General features: G+C 44.5%; 1 protein-coding gene across 1 annotated transcript in view; it reads left to right on the top strand.

Annotated features, from left to right (window-relative positions):
• Nucleotides 1-2,587: 2,587 nt before the first annotated feature.
• Nucleotides 2,588-6,000, top strand: part of ZNF507 (zinc finger protein 507) — a 29,131-nt gene continuing 25,718 nt past the window's right edge. Inside the window, exon 1 of the mRNA XM_027868204.1 lies at nt 2,588-2,645. The gene's annotated coding sequence lies outside the window, so the exon portion shown is untranslated. The remainder of the gene's footprint in view (nt 2,646-6,000) is intronic.

Here is a 6,000-nt window from a genome sequence, read left to right as displayed (position 1 = left end):
AGAGAATAGAATAAATGGGAAGTGGGATTGGATGAAGGGAAATATAGTTAGTTTTTCACAACATGGCTATTATGGAAGTGTTTTGCATGATTACACATGTATAACCTGTGTGGAGTTGCTTTCTCTCTCAATGAGGGTGGGTGGGCAGGGAGGAAGAGAGAGAATTTAGAACTCAAAGTTTTAAAAACAAATGTTAAAAAAATTGTTTTTATATGCAACTGGGAAATAAGATACACAGGCAGTGGGGTATAGAAATCTATCCTGAAGGAAAACAGAAGGGGGAGAGGATAAGAGAAGGGGAGGTAATATAAGGGAGGGCAGATCAGGGGAAGGGGTATTTAGAATGCAGTCCATCTTGGGGTCAGGGGAGGGGAGAGATGGAGAGAAAATTTAGAACTCACGATCTTGTGGAAATGAATGTTGAAAACTAAAAATAAATTAATTTTTAAAAATTCTATTAAGATACCTCTTTGTAGTATGGAAGTAACCCTGAGGTTTCACTGAGACTATGCTAGTGGAGCACAGGTAGGTCCAACCAAGTGTATCTATAATTGCAACCACTCTAGCTAAGTTTGAAAGGATTTATCACCAAAAGACTACCTATAGCAATTTATGAAGATTCATACTTAATCACAGATCCTTGAAGTGATGAAGTAATACTACCTACATGGCAATTCTTTTCTCCTGAGAGTTTTGGACCCACATGGTCAGGAGCTATTCAAATTATAACCAACTCAAAAGAATCCATGTCCCGTTGTGATGCAAAGGTATATCATGAGAGGGCCATATTTTTAGAGTGGGAGGGAAACTCAGAGACCACTGTCCAACCCCTTCGTTTTACAGATGAGAAAACTGAAGCTCAGGGAGGCTAAATAACTCACCCAAGGTTATACCAGTACTAACCATGAAATGTAGGATTTGGATGGAATAATGGCAGCTCTCCAATTCTACTGCTTCACAGACTCATAAACAGGTTAAATTCTGGCCCTGGAGGGAGATGCCTAGTATTTAATCATAGACCCCAGGTTAAATAGCCCCTGAACTAAGGGTTCCTTACTCTAGGTCCACAGTGTAGCCACTTTTAATATTGTTATCAAGTTATTAATCATTTGAACCTCACAGTTATCCAGTGAGGAAAGTAAGCCTGGTACTATCTCTTTTTTTTTTTTAACCAATTACCAAAAAAACCCAACAACTAAGAATCAAAAATTATCAAGTAACTAGTTTAAGGTGGCAGGAATAGTAATTGAGTGCATAGACATGATCCGGAGGAATTTTAAGAGGTGGCATTCTAATCTAGAATAGCCTTGGAAGGCCAGCTGTTTTAAACTGCCTTTATGGAGACTCTACTGGATGATAAGAGGAAATGCCCAATTTATCATACGGTTTAAAAGTAAAAGGTACCAGGGACTGTTTTCTTTTTGTTTTGTACCCAGTGACCACTGCACTGCCTGGTCTAGAACGTCTGATAAATGTTTGTTGACTGACCATAGTTATAAGCAATAAAAAGAGTACTGAATTTGGAAATAGAGGACATCCATTTGGATTCCTCTTACTACCTGTGTGATTTTGGATGTTATTTAATGTCTGTGAGGCTACAAGATCTCTATAGAATCTTCCAGCTTTAAATCCCATGATCATCTAGTTCATCTCTCTCCTTTTGGAAAGGAAATGGAGACTTTAAAAGGTAATGTGACCAGTCTTTCCCAAAGTTACAAATGTGGTAAGTAATCAGAACCAGAATTTGTGAAACCACGTTCCAGATGCAGTTCTCTTCACACTGTACCCCAAGGACCCCTCTCAACTCTAAATTCTATGATCCAAGGAGATAAGGGGCAATACAAGATGAATTCTAGAAGATGCTCTCATCTCTCTGGAAGAGCATTCATAATCTGAAGAGGGGAAAAAACATGGACAGAAACAGACGATGCACAGCTGGATGTAAATCATGACACCCTGGGCCGTGGTCACCTGCACGCTACCACGCCTTCCTTCAGACAGGTTCCAAGCAGAGCATCCTAGGGCTGCCAAAAGAGGCTGAGTGGGGCCCGCTTCTGAGAGGAACGCAAAGAAAAAGTGTCGTGTCGCCCAGTCCTGGGAAGGCCTGGATGTGGCCCCGCCTGAAAACCTCGGAGGCAGCGTGGAGCTCGACTCCCTCCTGGCCGTGGGAAACGGGGGACGGAGAAAGATGGGAGAAGCCGGTAGCGCAACTAGCTGCGCGAACCCGAGTCTGGGCTCCCACGTCTCCCCAACCGGTGGAGGAGCGGAAGAAATCGCGCCCCGGATCCCCGCCCCGTCTCCCGCAGACCCCGCCCAGCCCTTTCCTCAACCTCCCTCCTTCGCCGCTCCCCCGCCCGAGCCCCGAAGCCCACACCCTCAGGAGGTCACCTGACTCGGCCCGCTAATCACGTGATCTCGTCTCCATCACCGCCATTTTGAAGCCCAAGTTGGGGAGGGGGGAGAAAGTAGTAGGGGGAAAGGAAAAAAATATTTTTTTAATTTTAATTTTTTTTTTCCACGAAAAGGGAGGGAGCGACGTGGAGGGAGGGGAGCGTGTGTTTGGGGGGGAAGGCTCTCGAGCGGCCCGGACGGAGGACCCGCCGGGGAAGGGGCAACTGCCGCTGTCGAAGCTGCTGGACCCGCAGGTATCACGACCCACTGCCCCCCAGCACCACCCCCTCGCCCCGGTCATTCCAGTCCTCCGCTTCGAGCGGTCCCGGCCCTCAGTCCCGCCCTTGCTCGTTCGCGCCCGCCCGGGGTTGCCCGGCATCCTCCCCTCTTCCAACGCCTCAGGCCTCCGGATGTGCCTCCGCGCCGCGCCTGCGGGAACCTGGGCCTCAAGCCCGCCGCCTCCAGTGTCCTGCCGCACGAGCCGGCGCCCGCGCGTCCCTCCCCCCCACTCTTGTCCGCGTGCTCCCTACCGTGTGCCGGCGCCCGCGTGCCCCCCCGCCACGTGCCGCCGCCCCCTCCGCGTGCCGTCGCCCCCCCCGGCGTCCCCCCGCGTCCCCCGCGTCCCCCCGCCCCCCCTCAGGCCGCCCCCGCCGCTTCTCCTTCCCAGCTCCGAGGATGGGGCAGCGCGGGCTGCGGGGAGGTGAAGGGGATGCTCCGCCCCGCATCCCGGCAGCTGCGGAAAACTCCTGAGCCTCGACCCGTAACTAACGGTAATCCTCTCGGCCCGCGAGGTCGGGAGGGCGGGGGTGGTCGGCTGTCTCCTTGAGGGTTGTTCGCTTCCTCCCATTGAGGAGAACCCTTCCACTAATGCAGATCTGCACCTTGTAGGGTTGGTACAACGAATTGGAAAAGGGACTTAGCCAAGGTCTCCCAGCCAGTGTGTGTTTGGAGGTAGGAGTTGAACCTAGGTCTCCCTGACCCCAGAGCAGTCTGGAGCCACACTAGCTTTCCTATTCTACCCTTACTACAGGTGGAGGAAACTGAGGCCTAGGGAGTTGAAGACAGTTGTTCAGGTCCATGCTACTAGAAGGCGTCAGGGCTGAGATTTGAACTAAGGCGGGTGTTCTTAACCGTTTTTGTCGTGGACCCCTTGGGCAGTCTCTTAGCCTATGGAGGATTACAAAGTACTACAGTTATTCAAATATTTTAACAGGTTCAGAGATAGGAGGCAAAGTACCCAACCAAGGCCTCCTTACACCCTATCTATAGTATGGCCATTTTTCATGATATTAAGTTACTAATCATTTGAACCTCTTAGTTAAACTGTGAGAGGGCCCTCATATTACCCCCATTTTACTGATGACAGAATCGAGTCCCCAGAAACATTCAGCAACTAGTCCAAGGCGATATGGATTGAAACTGAGCAACATGGTCATGTCTAATGCCATGAAATCCCCAGTTCTACCAACCTTAAAGAGGGAAATTACCTTTCCCATACTGTTTCACTTATTCTTGTGACTTATTGTGCACAGTTCTTCTTGTCTTTTTACACCATTTCCCCCAGAGGCGTTTGGCCACAAACTAGCTCTTAAGGGCCTGTTGAATTGAATTGCCTAATTGTTCATTCAATAACCATTTATTAAACTACTGTGATGAACAAAGTTTGGTTTCTTATTAATGACTCCATGTTTGCTGTTGAAAATCTGAGACTGAAATCACAGGGGTTTGCTCCTGTGAGTATTCCTCTAGTCTAGAGCTAGAAAGTACTTAAGAGATGGACTAGCCCAATCCCCTCATTTTGTAGATTGGGGATAATGCCTATATACTTTTTACACTCTCACTGGAATGAGTTTCCTAAGTCTCCAGGCCTGCCTGCTCTAGTCTGGTTTGGGGCCCTTCCCAGCCCTGGGGCTTGTCTGAGTGAATGAAAGTAGGGGAGGTCTGGATGACTCATTGGTTGAGTTCTCTGTTTCACCCTATGGGGCCATCTTTTTAGTCTTTGTTTTGGAGGATATCAAGCTATATTGATCTATCCTCTAATTAATAGATATGTCTTTATCCTGTCTTCAGTCTTTGGTGCCTATCTCTTTTTGCAGGATGCTCCCAGTAATTTAGAACAGAAAATCTATCCAGAAGGCCTTACTTCTCCAGTGTACCGGAAGGTTAACGTTAACCTTCAAAGCTCAGAAAATTCCCTTTCCCCTGGGCCTGTGAACTGTTTACTTAACAGGAAGGGAGGGGGTAGTTGCTAACTAAATAAAACATCCAGGGGTTCTGTTCTAATTTTTTTTTCTCCCTGGTTATAATTAAAGAGGAAGTTATTTCTTTTCTCTTTTTTTAATGTAAGAGACTGAGACAGAAGCTATAGAATTGAAGAACAAATATCTCTATTTTAACAAATATATAGGACAAACCACTTGTGTCACATTTCTCTGTTGTTTGTGACTTTTAGGTAAAGAACAGTTATGAGATTCATGGTATCACCTTTAGATTCAGATAGGTTTTTTTGTTTGAAATTTGCACAGAAACTCACTGAGTTTCTAACTTTTAAATCTTTTAGAAAGTGTATTCAGCCAGTTAGATAAAAACAGTAGATAACATTTTGAGAACAAAAACAGCTGTGAAATAAGGTGCAGAGTGCATATTCACTTCTACATGTAGATGGAGAGGTTTATAGTGGTTTGGGGGATTTTTTTTTTCTTTTTTACGTATTAGCTTTTTTTAAAATCTTGGCCTATTTATATTTAAGATATGTTTATATCACGTAATTTGATTATTCTATGTAAATATTTCCCTGAACTCTAAGTAGTTTGGAGCTAAATACTTTATACATATTTTTGTTCAGGCTTAATTTATTCATCTTGGAAAAGAAATGTTTGAATCTGTGCATTTTCAGTCATGGCTATGACTTAACTTTGGAAATTCATACTTGTAACTTTATTAGTTTCAACATTTATTTGATTTGAAAGATCCAGACCTCTTCCTCTTCTTTTCAGTTAAAGAATCTGTATTACTCGGTGAACTTTAAGGTTGGTCACTTTAAACATTTATTATTCTGACACCAAAACAAGAGACAATATCCATGATGGTTCTATTATGACGGGACTTATCAGTTAGTTAAGTTAGAACTGAACCTTTCTTACAGAAGTCTTGTGAAAATACTGAGAGTCTGGGACCTTCCTAGAAAATTCACGGTTCTTTAATGCATGAACTTATCTTAATTCAAATAAACATGATTATAGTTGATAATAGAAATATGAGTGTGACTGATTAACTTACTAATAGATCTGGCCTGCCCATCGTCCATATGTAATCTTCACCTTTGACAGTTATCAGTTACATTTATTAAGCAACTGCAGTGTACTAGCCACTGTACTGGGCACTAAAGATACAGAGACAAAATGAAATTGTCTCTACTCTCAAGATGCTTACTTCCCATTAAGGGGGACAACATGTAAATAAATAATGTATTTATTCAAGAAAGACTTCATGGGGAAGATGCTGCTTGTGAAGTTTTGAAGAAATCAGAGGCATTCCTTTTAGTATGTTAAACTGTATCTTCTTGCATCTGCACAGAAAATTTTACTATTTATCCAACTCATCCAATAA

This window comes from Vombatus ursinus, unplaced genomic scaffold (genome assembly GCF_900497805.2).
Source record: "Vombatus ursinus unplaced genomic scaffold, bare-nosed wombat genome assembly UNPS02014786.1, whole genome shotgun sequence".
Classification (NCBI taxonomy): domain Eukaryota; kingdom Metazoa; phylum Chordata; class Mammalia; order Diprotodontia; family Vombatidae; genus Vombatus; species Vombatus ursinus.
Note: the sequence above shows the minus strand (reverse complement) of the source record. Positions and strands in the feature narration are given on the sequence as shown.